Source organism: Cervus canadensis, chromosome X (assembly GCF_019320065.1).
Source record: "Cervus canadensis isolate Bull #8, Minnesota chromosome X, ASM1932006v1, whole genome shotgun sequence".
Taxonomy (NCBI): Eukaryota; Metazoa; Chordata; class Mammalia; order Artiodactyla; family Cervidae; genus Cervus; species Cervus canadensis.
In genome coordinates, this window is record NC_057419.1 from 55,024,468 (window position 1) to 55,040,089 (window position 15,622).

The 15,622-nt window shown below is 41.7% G+C and overlaps 1 non-coding gene across 1 annotated transcript; it reads left to right on the forward strand.

The window, feature by feature from the left end:
- The first annotated feature begins 14,724 nt into the window (after positions 1-14,724).
- Positions 14,725-14,888, forward strand: LOC122436175. The gene has a single exon (XR_006267934.1). It is a non-coding gene; the product is annotated as a U1 spliceosomal RNA (small nuclear RNA).
- Positions 14,889-15,622: the final 734 nt, after the last annotated feature.

The following is a 15,622-nucleotide window of genomic DNA, read 5'->3' on the forward strand; positions in this document are numbered from 1 at the left end:
CTCCCTGTCCATCACAAACTCTCAGAGTCCACCCAAACCCATGTCCATCGAGTTGGTGATTCCATCCAATCATCTCATTCCTCTGTTATCCCTTTCTCCTCCTGCCCTCAATCTTTCCCAGCATCAGGGTCTTTTCAATTGAGTCAGCTCTACACATCAGGTGGCCAAAGTATTGGAGTTTCAGCTTCAACATTAGTCCTTCCAATGAACACCCAGGACTGATCTCCTTTAGGATGGACTGGTTGGATCTCTGTGCAGTCCAAGGGACTCTCAAGAGTTCTCCAACACCATAGTTCAAAAGCATCAATTCTTCAGTGCTCAGCTTTCTTTATAGTCCAACTCTCACATCCATACATGACCACTGGAAAAATCATAGCCTTGACTAGATGGACCTTTGTTGGCAAAGTAATGTCTCTGCTTTTTAATATGCTGTCTGGGTTGGTCATAGCTTTCGTTCCAAGGAGCAAGCATCTTTTAATTTCATGGCTGCAATCACCATCTGCAGTGATTTTGGAGCCCAGAAAAATAAAGTCAGTCACTGTTTCCACTGTTTCCCCATCTATTTGCCATGAAGTGATGGGACCGGATGCCATGATCTTAGTTTTCTGAATGTTGAGCTTTAAAACAACTTTTTCACTCTCCTCTTTCACTTTCATCAAGAGGCTCTTTAGTTCCTCTTCACTTTCTGCCATAAGGGTGGTGTCATCTGCATATCTGAGGTTATTGATATTTCTCCCGGCAATCTTGATTCCAGCTTGTGCTTCTTCCAGGCCAGCATTTCTCATGATGTACTCTACATATAAGTTAAATAAGCAGGGTGACAATATACAGCCTTGATGTACTCCTTTTCCTATTTGGAACCAGTCTGTTTTTCCATGTCCAGTTCTAACTGTTGCTTCCTGACCTGCATACAGGTTTCTCAAGAGGCAGGTCAGGTGGTCTGGTATTCCCATCCCTTTCAGAATTTTCCACAGTTTACTGTGATCCACACAGTCAAAGGCTTTGGCATAGTCAATAATACTCAGTAATAAAAGGAATGAACTATTGATAGATGCAGCAACTTAGCTGAATCTCTGGGGAATTATGGTGAGTGGAAAAAGCCAATCCTCAAATGTTACATATCGTATGATTTGTATAACTTTTTTTTTTTTTTTGCTGCACCAGGTCTTAGTTGTGGCCCACAGGATCTTTAGTTACAGAATGTGGGATAAAGTTCCCCAACCAGGAATTGAACCCAGGCCCCCTGTGTTGGAGCATTGAGTATTAGCCACTGGATCACCAGGGAAGTCCCCAGCATAACAGTTTTATTTTTTTTTTTTACAGTTTTTTTTTTTTTAAATTGGGATGTTCTTCATCTTTCTTTCTTTATCTTCCCTCCAGCATGTAACTGGGTCAAAGTACCACTGTCTGTCTAGAATTTAAAACAATTTGGAAATTTAAAACAAATTGGAAATTTTTGGGATTTCCCTGGTGGTCCTGCGGTTAAGACTCTGAGCTCCCAATATAGGGGGCCTGGGTTTGATCCCTGGTCAGAGAATTAGATACCTTATGCTGTAACTGACAGCCTGCCTGCTACAACTAAAAAGATCCCGCATGCCACAACAAAGATCCTGAGTGCGGTAACTAAGACCCAGTGCAGCCAAATAAATAAATGTAAATAAATATTTTTAATTGAAAATTCTTGAAGAAAAGAAAATTCCCCAGAAGAGATTCATCTTCAACTTCGTGGCCTGAGGACTCTGAAGGCCTTTTGCTTCCGTGACCAGTTTTGACATTTGCTCTGGCTTTGGCTTTGCATTTCCTCCCAAGATGACCATACCAGCTAGCCCTTTAAAGACCTTACAACCTCCATTTCACTTCTTCATGGCAATTGTCAAGAGATTGCTTCAGACTGAGGCTCCCACTTCATTGCCTAAAAACCTGACAGTTATTTTGGGGGCTATTCAGTTTCATACTTTCCACTGTGTGTAGTCTAGGCAGGAGGGGAATTCCCAACACCTGCTTCCCACTGCTGGCTTCTGTTACAAAAGCCAATGGGGCCAGATCCTTTTTTTACCTCCACTCTGGTATAGATCCTGTGTGGGCTCTTGACCCAAATTTGGCTCTCTTTTAGGACTTTGAATCATGAGTGAGTAATGCAATAATGGAGAAGACTGGAAATGAGAGTGTTCACGGCAATTCCAATGATATCACAAATCTTTTTCTTTCCACTCCTCAGAATCGACTATCAAACTTGTGCTCTGCGTACTAATGTGTGACTTATAGAACTAAGGGTTCCCTAACTATCTGCTTTGTTCTCCCGTGGGAGTGAGTATATTATATGAGACCATCTACCTGAGGCTGTACTTTTAGTTACCAGAGAAAAGTCATAAATTAATTCACTCAACAAAAATTTATTCAGCATGTGCTTTGGGCGAGGCAGTGTTCTAGATGCTGGTGATACAATGAAGTATAAGGCAGATGTAGGCTCAACTCTCATAAGTAAATAATAAATAATAAAGGTAAGTTCAGATAGTAATGTTATATGAAAAAAATATAATCAAGTGGGAAATGGGGTTGGAGTGGAGAGGTGTACGTTAGATAAACTTATCAGGGAAAGCCTCTTTAAGAATATATTTGAACTGAGACCTAAAGGATGGCAAGTCAGTGGTACGGATATCTGGAGGAAAAGAATTCCAGGCAGAGGGGAAAGCAAGTACAAGACACTGAGATGAGGTGGGTTTGGTATGTTTAAGAAACAGAAAGATGGGGACGTCCCTGGTGGTCCAGTGGCTAAGACTCCACCCTCCTGACGCAGGGGCCCCAAGTTTGATCTGTGGTTAGGAAACTAGACCCCACATGCCACAGCTAAGAGTTCAAATGCCACAACTAAAGATCAGGCACAGCCATATAAATAAATATTTTAAAAAAAAGAAACAGAAAGACATCTAGTGCAGTTAGGATAGAGTGATTGATGAGGAGAGAGGTAAGAGCTAAGATTATGGAGGTATTGGGAAGCAGATCATGCAGGACCTTGTAGGCTACTACTGGGGCTTTGGTTTTTACTGTGAGTGCAGTGAGAGCCATAGGAGGATTTTGAACAAAGGAGGAATTTCATTGACTTAGGTTTTCATTGGACCTGTTTGACTGCTGTGAGATATGTTGATGGAGGCAAGGATGGAAGCAAGAACAAGGTTGTTGTTTAGGTGATACTTGCCTATAATCTTTTGACTTCAAAAATGGTGCCTTCTCCAGGTAGACATAACCCCCATGGCACTTGGCTTGGAGGAGAGGGCCTTTATCTAAAGAAGAAGATGCCCCTTTTTGCTGCAGATGCAGCCCCACACCTGGTACATGACTTAGAACCGGAATACATGCTGGACTTCAGCCCCTACTGGGCCCCTAGCCAGATATCCTTGCACAGTGTACAAACAATGCAACTGTTGATAGTCCTGATCAAAGAGACTGGTGGTTGCAGTAATCCGGATGAGAGATGATGAGTTTGGATCTAGATGGCAGCAGAGTGGAGGGAGGAAAAGGCACAAGGCATATGCTGAGGAAGTCCTTTACCCTGGAACCAGTCCTAGCCCTGAGAAGAATAGACTGTCATTGTCTCTAAGAGAAGCTCTAATGTCTACCAAAACTGTGGGCTCAGACTCATTTCAGCCCTAAACAATTCCCTGAAGGGAGAGGTGGGGGTGGTTACTGGGTGAGAGGTGGAAGTGGGCAAGGGAAGGAGGTTTCTTTCCCAGTGGAGAGAATCCATAGTCCCCAGGAAGATTTGACCTTCCAGAAGAATGACAGGCAGTAGGCTAGCTCCACAAGAGTTCAGGAAGAGTTGTATATCTATGCAAATTGTGAGAAATGTGGATATTAACCCCTACTTAACCTAACAAGGTGGTTATGAGGATCAAATATATGTTTAAAGCATCTAGATTAGGCCTGGCACTTAGTAGGCATTCAGAAGGCCTTGGCCCTAGTCTTGGTTCCTCCACAGACTCACTGAGACATCTTAGACAAATGGCTTTCCCTTCCTGAGGCTCAAATTCTTCATTTGTACAATGAATAAAATACTCCCTGCAAAGAAAAAGTTGATGGAACAGACAGAATGAAACCCTGGATGTGAACATGACAAAAATGAGATTGCCCTAAGAAAGTTTAGTGGAATGCTACCCAGAAAAATGGTGATAATTCCCCCAGAGGGGCTTAGAGAAGCTGGTCCACCACTTATCTTTACTCTTTCTGGTCTTCCTTCATTTCTGTCTCTCTTTCCCTTGGTCTTTCTCAGACTTTTTCTCCTTCCTGGCTTCCTTCTGTGTTGCCCCTTTCCTTTTTCAAATTTCTGCTTTTGTGTTTGTCTTACTCTTCTCATTCCCTTCAATGAGCAACAGTCTTTGGACCTATCTAACTCTCCATGTTCCTTTCACCACTTAACCCATTCTGTCTCTTTTGTCTGCTCCACCCCCACCCTACCCTTCATCCCTCCTCCTAGATTTAAGGATGAGTAATGTCTGAGACTCTGGAGCTATTGCAGCTGTTCTGAGCCACTGGGGCCTCCCACCTCCTGGATCTGAATAAGCCTGATCCTCAGGAGGGGCAGAGGGGAGAGGGTAGCAAGAAACAGGGAGTGTTGTTACACTTCTAGTCTCCTTTTTTGCCATTCATTTTGGAAGGGGAAAATGAAACAAAAGAGAAATTTAAAGCTTCTTCTTTTATCTTGCTCCAGATGCAATTAATGATGCCCTAAGAGCTTGGTTTGACTTTCTAGGAAAGAAGACTCCTCTAAGAAACCAAATTGTTTAAACATTAGGTTTGCCTGGACCACAGGATCTGATAAGACAATGAAAACAGAAAAGGCTTTTAAGACTAACTTAATCCACACACAAATGTAATTCTAATGAAGAATCAATAGTCTGGTGGATCATTTTCCCTGCTACTCCTTGGAGAAGCTTAAAAAGACTTTCAATCAATGGAGTGGATAGTGAGTAAAATGTAATATACAAGGTGGTACTTCTTGGCAAATTTCTTCAGTGGCTGCTATTTAGGAAACAATGATCTAATGAAATCAATATATAATGGGAGGTGGCCAGATGCCTACACAAATTAATCAGGGCTATGACCACATCTGAAGAAAGAATGGCTCCACTAACAAGTGTGCCCAGCCTTAAGGAGAGATGCAGAACTGGAAGAGCATGGCTAGTCCTGTCTAGGGGAGAGAGATTTGGAGATATTGCTTGTTGATTTATGGTTGCCTAGACCCACTTCCAGAGAAGGCAATGGCAACCCACTCCAGAACTCTTGCCTGGAAAATCCCATGGACGGAGGAGCCTGGTGGGCTGCCGTCTATGGGGTTGCACAGAGTTGGACACGACTGAGCGACTTCACTTTCCCTTTTCACTTTCATGCATTGGAGAAGGAAATGGCAACCCACTCCAGTGTTCTTGCCTGGAGAATCCCAGGGATGGCGGAGCCTGGCGGGCTGCCATCTATGGGGTCACACAGAGTCGGACACGACTGAAGCGACTTAGCAGCAGCAGCAGCAGCAGACCCACTTCTCCTCCTTCCTTTATTGTCTTTGGGGAATTCTCTCTGACCATTGTAACAGGCCTTGTCACTTGCCCCCTTCTTCCAGGTTGTCAGGGTTCTTCCTTGGTTCCAGGGCCCATTTTTCCCTTATATGATTCAGGACTAAGTCCTGAGTGATTTAAGCCAGTGGTTCTCAAACATGGTCTGAGATTCTCAGGGGATCCCCAAGACCCCTTTAGACTGCAAGGTCAAAACTCTTCTTGTGATGTTATTTTCCTTTTTCACCCTCATTATTTCACAGGTACATAATGGAGTTTTCCAGAGATTATGTGACATCATGATGTTATCACCCTGACAGTTAACAGAATGTTTGTGTATCTTTGTATTTTTTAGAATTTTCCAAGGTTTAACATATAAATATCTGTGTTTTTACAGATTAATTCAGGTTGACGTCAATACTTCTACTGTGCTGTTATTATCTTCAGTGGTCCCTGTGATAATCTCTGTAACTGTATTATTATTAAATATATTATTACTTTCATTTTTTTTTCAACAGTATTTATTTATTTGGCTACACAAGGTCTTAGCTGCAGCGTGAGAACTCTTAGTTGCAGCATGTAGGATCCAGTTCCTTGACAGGGATCGAACCCAGGCCCCCTGCCTTAGGAGCATGGAGTCTTAGCCACTGGACTACCAAGGAAGTCCCATATTATTACTTTTAAATCACAAAGGTTTCCTTGCATCTATATGGAAATACACAAGAAGTTAGTGTATTTTATTGTTTGGTCTTGCAATCATGTTTTTAAAATTTCTCAGTCTTAACTTCTGATATTATATAAACTGGTAGCTATCACTCGTATAAACAAAAGCTCTTTGAGATCTTCAATAATTTTTAAGAATATAAAGATGTCTCGAGGCTGAGAAGTTTGAGAACTAGTATTGGCTGAAGCCAGTCACAAGAGGTCCCAATCCTCTTTCCAGAAATTGATTAAAGGAAAATGTGTGAAAAAGATTTTTTTGACCTGAAAAGAAACACACAAAGAAGCACCATCCCTTTTATTTATTTATTTATTTATGGTTGCACTGGGTCTTTATTGCTGCTCACAGGCTTCTCTCGTTGCTGTGGCTTCTCTTGTTGCAGAGCACAGGCTCTAGGTGTGTGGGCTTCAATAGTTGCCGCACACAGGCTTAGTTACCCCAAGGCAAGTGGAATCTTCCTGGACCAGGGATTGAACCTGTGTCCCCTGCATTGACAGGTGGACTCCTATCCACTGTACCACAAGGGAAGTCAAGAGCAACCATTCCTTGGTTTGTGGGTTTTTTTTAAAGTTAATTAATCAATTAATCAATTTTTGGTTATGCTGGGTCTTTTTTGCTATGTGCAGGCTTCTCCTAGTTTCAGGGAGTGGGGGCTACTCTATAGTTGAAGTTTGCAGGCTTCTGATTGTGGTGGCTTCTCTTGTTGTGGAGCTTGGGCTCTAGGCTAGAGGGCTCAATAGTTGCAGTGCAGGCTTAGTTACTCTGTGGTATGTGAGATCTTCCCAGAGCATGGATCAAACCTGTACCCCCTTCATTGGCAGGCAGGTTCTTAACCACTGGACCACCAGGGAAGTCCCCTTGGTTTGTCTTTTGATACTGTCCTGTCTGGAAGTGATGCTGAGATCAGCAGCCAGCCAGGCAAGGTAGCCTAAGAACAAAGTCAATGCACTGAGTTTCACAGAATGGCAGGGTAGGATAAACTGAGTCCTGCAGGTACTTCTGGGTCCCAAAAGTCCCCCTACCTGAGGGCTTCATTTTTTGTTAAATAATGCATTTTTTGTTGTTTTTTAAGCCAGTTGAGTAGGGTTTGAAGCTACTCGCATCTTAATTAATTAATTGATATACCCATTGTGTGTTGTCTTCATGAGACAGTGAAGCTCATGAAGGGTGAAAACCTGAATAGGCTAGATATTAATTCTTTGCTCCCTAGTGTGTTGAAGGGAGTTGATTTCTAACCTTAGTCAACTAGATGCTCTTTTTGAATTATAAGCAAAGAATACAAGAATGGGGGGTGGGGGAAGAGGATGAAGTTTTTCACTCCTCAGAGCATTCCTATAGCTCTCTTTCTTATTTCTTGCCCTGTTCTTAACCTGGTCCTCCAATCATACATAGATTCTAGAAGCACAGAGTTGATTTTTGTTGTTCGTAACCAACAACCTTAATGGAGATGCAGGATCAGAGATAGGAGTATACTAATCACTAAGTCGCGTACTCTATTTCCTTTTGTTTCATCAGACAAATATAACTCAGGGCTCTTCATCCCTGGGGGAATTTCCTGGCAGTCCAGTGGTTAGAACTCTGCACATCCACTGTAGGGGGTATGAGTTTGATCCCTGATCAGGGAACTAAGATCTCACATGCCATGTGGTGCAACTGAAAAAACAAACAAACAAACAGACCTCTCCATCTCTGTTGGTACTGGTTCTCTGCTCAACCAAGCAGCCATTCTATGGAATGTGCCTGGCTCAGTTGCAAAGAGTCAGACATGACTGAGTGACTTTCACACATAACATAAAATTTACCACCTTAACCATTTTTAAGTATACAGTTCAGTAGTATTAAGTACATTCACATTGCTGTGCAACCATCACCACCATCTATTTCCAGAACTCTTTACTTCTTTCAAAACTGAAACCCTGTACCCACTAAACAATCACTCCCCATCATCCTCTACCCCAGCCCCTGGCAACTATCATTCTACTTTCTGCCTCTATGGATTTTGCCTACTCTATGTATCTCATATAATTGGAATCTTATAGTATTTGTCTTTTTGTTACAGGCTTATTTCACCTAGCATAATTTCCTCAAGATTTATGCATGTTGTAGCACGTGACAGTATTTTCTTGGACCAACCCTTCTTAAACCATAATTCTGCTGCTTCTTGGACCCACTTTGATTAGCAAGATAGTAGGCCATACTAAAAATCTCAGGATAAGGTCTTGAAATCGTAATCTCTGTGTTTTACTTTTTTGGCTTACCCTTCCTAACTCTTTCACTGGGAAACAAGAGCATCCATGTCTGTATTAGTTTGTAATAATTAGTAATTATTGGATAATTACAATACAATTATTTGTATTGGCTGTTGTAACAAAATACCACAAACTGGATGGCTTCAAACAACAGGAATTTATCCTCTCACAGTTTTAGAGGCCAGAGATCCAAAATCAAAGCGTCAGCGGGGTTAGTTCTTTTAGGAGGCTCTGAGGGAGAATCTGATCAATGACTCTCTCTTCAGTTCAGTTCAGTTGCTCAGTTGTGTCTGACTCTTTGCGACCGCATGAATCGCAACACGCCAGGCCTCCCTGTCCATCACCAACTCCCAGGGTTTACTCAAACTCGTGTCCATCGAGTCGGTGATGCCATCCAGCCATCTCATCCTCTGTTGTCCCCTTCTCCTCCTGCCCCCAATCCCTCCCAGCATCAGGATCTTTTCCAATGAGTCAACTCTTCGCATGAGGTGGCCAAAGTATTGGAGTTTCAGCTTCAACATCAGTCCTTCCAGTGAATACCCAGAACCCAGAACTGATCTCCTTTAGGATGGACTGGTTGGATCTCCTTGCAGTCCAAGGGACTCTCAAGAGTCTTCTCCAACACCATAGTTCAAAAGCATCACTTCTTCGGTGCTCAGCTTTCTTCACAGTCCAACTCTCACATCCATACATGATCACTGGAAAAACCATAGTCTTGACTAGATGGACCTTTGTTGGCAATGTCTCTGCTTTTTAATATGCTATTTAGGTTGTTCATAACTTTCCTTCCAAGGAGTAAGCATCTTTTAATTTCATGGCTGCAGTCACCATCTGCAGTGATTTTGAAGCCCCCAAAAATAAAGTCTGACACTGTTTCCACTGTTTCCCCATCTATTTGCCATGAAGTGATGGGACCAGATGTCATGATCTTAGTTTTCTGAATGTTGAACTTTATTTTTTTTAAACATTTATTTTTATTTTTTGGCTACATAGAGTCTTAGTTGTGGCATGTGGGATCTAGTTCCCTCACCAGGGATTGAACCCAGCCCCCCTGTATCAGGAGTGCAGAGTCTTAGCCACTGGACCACCAGGGAATTCCCTGAATGTTGAATTTTAAAACAACTTTTTCACTCTCCTCTTTCACTTTCATCAAGAGGCTTTTGAGTTCCTCTTCACTTTCTGCCATAAAGATGGTGTCATCTGCATATCTGAGGTTATTGATATTTCTCCTGGCAATCTTGATTCCAGCTTGTGGTTCTTCCAGCCCAGGGTTTCTCATGATGTACTCTGCATATAAGTTAAATAAGCAGGGTGACAATATACAGCCTTGATGTACTCCTTTTCCTATTTGGGCCTCTCTCTTAGTTTATGGTCATTGCTGGCAAGCCTTGGTGTTCCTTGGCTTATAGATCCATCACTTCAATCTTTGCCTCTGTTTTTATATAGTTTTCTCCAGATGTGTCTGTCTTCTGTGTCTCTGTGTCCTAAATTCCCTCTTCTTATAAGGATACTGGCCATTGGATTTAGGGCCCACCTCAGTCCAGTATGACTGCATCTGAACCTTGTTACATCTGCAAAGACCGTATTTCCAAAGAAGGTTGTATTCATAGATTCTGGGTGGATATAAATTTGGGAAGAAGGTGCTATTCAATGCAGTACATTGTTGCCTCTAAGGGAATTTGGAATTAAGATCATTAGAGAAAGAACATAAAGAGAAGGAAATAGATAACACTCAGCTTTTTGTTTTGTTTTGCTCCTAACTTAGATCATTGTACAAAGTTAATGCACTTTGTGCAAAAGAAAAATCCTTGATTGGAACAGAACATAGTATAATAAAGATTAGAAAAAAGAGGAGAGGAAAATAGAGACTGCCTTGTGGGGCTCTCCCCCTACCAAATGCTACCTGAGAGTCTCTTGATCTGGTAAGGGGGAGGCAAGAGTAGAGACACTGGCCTTAGAGGAGGTTAAGGGGCCTCAGAAGAAAGGATCGAATGGTGGGACCATGAAGAGGAGCAGGAACAGGGTGAAAATAGTGTCAAGCACTGTTGCTGGCAGCTCAGGGAAGCCCCCCATGAAAAGGGCAAGAGTGGCTATGCTAGCTACCAGGGCAGTGCAAAGCAGAGGTAGAGCCCAGAATAAGTAGGCAGTCTGACCAGAATAAATGAAATTTTGCAAGGAATTTTCAGCAGTTTTAAGGGAAATACTGGGTTTTTCAAGTGGCTAGGATTTGAATCATTTTTTGAGAATGTTGAAGTAAGAGACCACATTGGGCTGTACTTTTCAGATACATTTAGGCAGAAGGCATTTAGATAACTTTTGGATTTGTCCAATATCAATGCTTTTGTCTTGAGACCCCTACAACATTGACATCCCTACCACAGTCATTCGTTCAACAAACATTTGTTGAACATCTACCATGTGCTGGGTTCTGGAGGTCCAGGGATGAGTAAGTCAGACAATCTCCCTGTCCTTCTTGGTGTCTTCTGGTTGGTAAGAGAGGCACTGAACTAACAATTTACATAAGAACACATGTAGACTGTATGAATAGCTTTATGACTCTTGAAGAGCAAGAAGAGTCACATCTTTTGTATTTCTCCAAATTAGATGAAAATTGACTTGAGCTTTCAGGAGCCAGAAGAGCAAGAAGCTCAATACCATCCTCTTTGGCTCTTCTCTTCCTCTGGTTTATCTATTAGCTTCCATAGATTACAAAGGACGTTGGTCTGTTTGTCCATGCCTCAGCAGAGAAATGCCTCTACTGCCATGCCTGCTATTGTACCTCATTGCCACAATGTATGACTAGTGAACACAGGTCTGCTTTCTTACATCTGACACTGCTGGTCCACTCCTAAGCAAAGCTTCTGGTGCAGGTCAGCAAAGTCCTTCAAAGTCTTCCCAAGTGGCAACTCTAAGTGACCAGTGTTTCTGGGCATACTCTCAGCTCTTCTCAGAGACCTCACTGCCTCAGATTTCAATTGAATCGGATTTCAATTGAATCAGGCATTTGCCCATCACAGACACTCTTACTTTCCATTCTTTAGGGATTCATCCCAGGAGTTGAGAGACTTTCCTTTTTAAGCCCCTGAAATTCCCTTTATTGGGCAAAATAACCTCATTACCTCCAAGAAGGGCCCAGATCTAATCAACACACAATTTTGTTAATGCTTCTTAGGAGAAAAACCTTCCAAACCTCACTCTTCCAAAGAAGTACAAGAGTGAAATGGATATTTAATTGGTTCTCAACCACCCAGCATTCATTCCTCACTCTTTTGGTAACAGCACCCTGATTTGGGAGATTTGAATGATTATTCTCCTATTGGGTATAGTCTGGTAGGACTGTCAACTATTGGATATAGTCAACTATTGAATATAGTCTGGATATATCCAACTATTGGATATAGTCTGGTAGTACTGGCAAAGCATGACTATCATGCTTTCCTCTAGTCAAGGGAGTGGCACATGACCCAAACCAAACCAGCTGGATCTTGAAGAGGTCAGCGCTTTACTGAACTCTAATGTGCATATGAATCACTTGAGAGTCTTGTCACAATGCAGATTCTGAGCCAGTGGGGTCTGAAATCCTGCATTTCTAAAAAACTCCCAGATGATGCCAGTGCAGCTGTTCCACAGATCATCTTTTGAGTAGAAAGGGAGTAGGGTGAGCAAACAGTGCTTTCATCTAAAACCGGATGGAATACCTTCATCCAGATGGAGTAGCCTTAAAAGCTCATCAGTCTAGAATTACTCTGGATCCTGTCCTCTCTGACCTGAATGTTCAGCCTTTCTTTCCATTTCTACAAGCTCTCTATATCCTTAGAGTAAATTATATTTCATATTCAAGATGACAGAATTTATTTCTGATATTTGCAACCAGAGGATGGAAGGAGAAGAAGGAAGGGGGGAAAGGGAGAGAGAGAGAGAGCAATTTCCCTCCAGCTTGTAACTAGGTCAAAGTACCATTGTCTCTCTATACAGCTAGCAACTAGTTTTCAGCCTTTATGTGCTGCCGATCTCAGCAAAGACATTCTGTTTTGTGAACCCCTTTGGGAGACTATTAAGGATCTTGGGCATCTTCAAAACAGTAGAAAACTTCTTCATCTAGCAACAACTGAAGGAAAACTTTGGGGAACTATGTACATAGATGCTTGAATATTCATCTTGTTTTGGTGTTTTGATAAAGGAAAAAAGTCTGCACAACACTGTGATTCTTTGAATTGATGTCAAAGTCTCCATTAATAATTGTTCAGGTTCATCAAATTTCTGGAAGGCCATATTTGAAGGAATTGGCATTATAAATGCTATAGCTTATTAAAGGCTATGTGGCAGGAAGGAGATATGGTTAAGTGATGATCTGAGCTTGATGTCCCAAACTCACTGTTCTCACAACTCAGGTACAAAGCTGCGAGACAAAATACAGGTTTCTCAGTATGTACCTGAGACATTGTCACTAGCTGATAAGAACAGTTCAGAAAGCTCCTCCTTAAAAATAAAAATAAAACCAGACTTAACATCTCTGCCAGGGTTAATCTTTGAATAAAGCCCTCATATGAAGCCCTGTTTCCCAGAGATGGAATGAATGCCTGAGGACATTGGCATTATTGTGGATGAAGCCCAGCAGCTGGGAATTCCAGGAAATGTTCAGCTCTGGTTTCTCCTAGGCAAGTAATGTAACACTCTTATAGGGTTTCCATCAAGGACCATATTTGGAATGGAGCAGAATCTGTAATGGATAAAGCAAAAACATGGATGAGTTTTGCTTGTCCACACTGTTTTCATAATCAATGGTTCTTGCCTGCCCAACATTTTGCCAAGATGACTCTGTTTTCAAGGCTCCAGAAATTTTCTGACAGCAAATAATATGACGTATTATGTTCATTTGAAGTTTGGTTTGTAACAGGCTTATTATTCCATATCACATAGTAATTTGAGTTCACTCATAAGTAGCAAAATTTGAATCTATAAGACATCATTCATTAGCATTCAGAATGATATATTTAAGGGTCTCCTCTCAAAATCATTCTTGTAAGGTTGACAGTTCAGCCCAACCTTATCCCCTCTTGTAACTGTGAGGGTTTAAAAAAAGTTTATTAATTTATTTGTATTTTTGGCTGTACTGGGCCTTAGTTTTAGCACACAGGATCTATCGTTTCAGCACATGGGCTTAGTTGCTCCCTGGCCTGTGGGATCTTAGTTCCCAACCAAGGATGGGACCTGCATCCCCGGCATTACAAGGCAGATTCTTAACCACTGGACCACCAGGGAAGTCCACAACTGTGAGTTTTTATCATAAGTCTTTGCTTGCAAGTAACAGAAAGTGACTCTGGCTACCTTAAACAAAAAGGGAATTATTTCAAGGCTGGGGTCGAGAACTCACTGGATTGAAAGGAAGGCTAGGTAGACAGAAGCCATTTAGCTACCAAGGGAACTTCAGAATAGCAAAAAATTTATTAACAGTTTCCCCCAGATACCACTCCTAGAGTGAATGAACACCAATCATTTTTTCTATCTTTGCATCACTGTATACAAATCCCTGACATTCCAATAGAAGAATAAGCAAGGAAGATGGTCAGACCAAAATCAGATGGATTATATTCTTTGCAGCCAAAGATGGAGAAGCTCTATACAGTCAACAAAAACAAGACCAGGATCTGACTGTGGCTCAGATTATGAACTTCTTATTGCAAAATTCAGGCTTAAATTGAATAAAGTAGGGAAAATCAATAGGCCATTTGGGTATGACTCAAATCAAATCCTTTATGACACAGTGAAAGAGACAAAGAGATTCAAGGGATTAGATCTGATAGAGTGCCTGAAGAACAATGGATGGAGGTTCATAATATTATACAAGAGGTGATGATCCAAACCATCCCCAAGAAAAAGAAATGCAAATATGCAAAATGGCCATCTAAGGAAGCCTTACAAATAGCTGGGAAAAGAAGAGAAGTGAAAGGCAAAGGAGAAAAGGAAAGATATACCCATCTGAATGCAGAGTTCCAAAGAATAGCAAGGAGAGATAAGGACGCCTTCCTCAGTGATCAATGCAAAGAAATAGAGGAAAACAATAGAATGGGAAAGACTAGAGATTTCTTCAAGAAAATTAGAGATGCCAAGGGAACTTTTCATGCAAAGATGGGCACAATAAAGGATAGAACAGTAAGGACCTAACTGAAGCAGAAGAGATTAAAAAGACGTGGCAAGAATACACAGAAGAATACTTACCTGGCAGGGGAGATACCATGATCACGAGGGTGGTTTTCCCAGGGCGAGGCTTATCCATTGCACTCCGGATGTGCTGACCCCTGCGATTTCCCCAAATGTGGGAAACTCGACTGCATAATTTGTGGTAGTGGGGGACTGCGTTCGCGCTTTCCCCTGAAAAAAAAAAAAAGAATACACAGAAGAGCTATACAAAAAAATCTGAATAACCTGGATAACCATGATGTTGTGATCACTCACCTAGAGCCAGACATCCTGAAGCACGAAATCAAGTGGGCCTTAGGAAGCATTCCTACAAACAAAGCTACTAGAGGTGATGGAATTCCAGCTGACCTATTTCAAATCCTAAAACATGATGCTGTAGAAGTGCTGCATTCAATAAGCCAGCAAATTTGGAAAACTCAGCAGTGGCCACAAGACTGGAAAAGGTCAGTTTTCATTCATTCCAATCCCAAAGAAGAGCAATACTAAAGAATGTTCAAACTACCACACAGTTGCACTCATTTCACCTGCTAACAAGGTAATGCTCAAAATCCTTCAAGCTAGGCTTCAACAGTATGTGAATGGAGAACTTCCAGATGTACAAGCTGGGTTTAGAAAAGACAGAGGAACCAGAGATCAAATTGCCAACTTCCCCTGGATCACAGAAAAAGCAAGAGAATTCCAGAAAAAATCTACTTCTGCTTCATTGACTACACTAAAGTCTTTGACTGTGTGGATCACAATAAACTGTGGTAAGTTCTTAAAGAGATGGGAATACAAGATCACCTTACCTGCCTCCTGAGAAACCTGTATGCAGATCAAGAAGCAACAGTTAGAACCGGACATGGAACAACAGACTGGTTCCAAATCAGGAAAGGGGTACGTCAAGGCTGTATATTGTTACCCTGCTT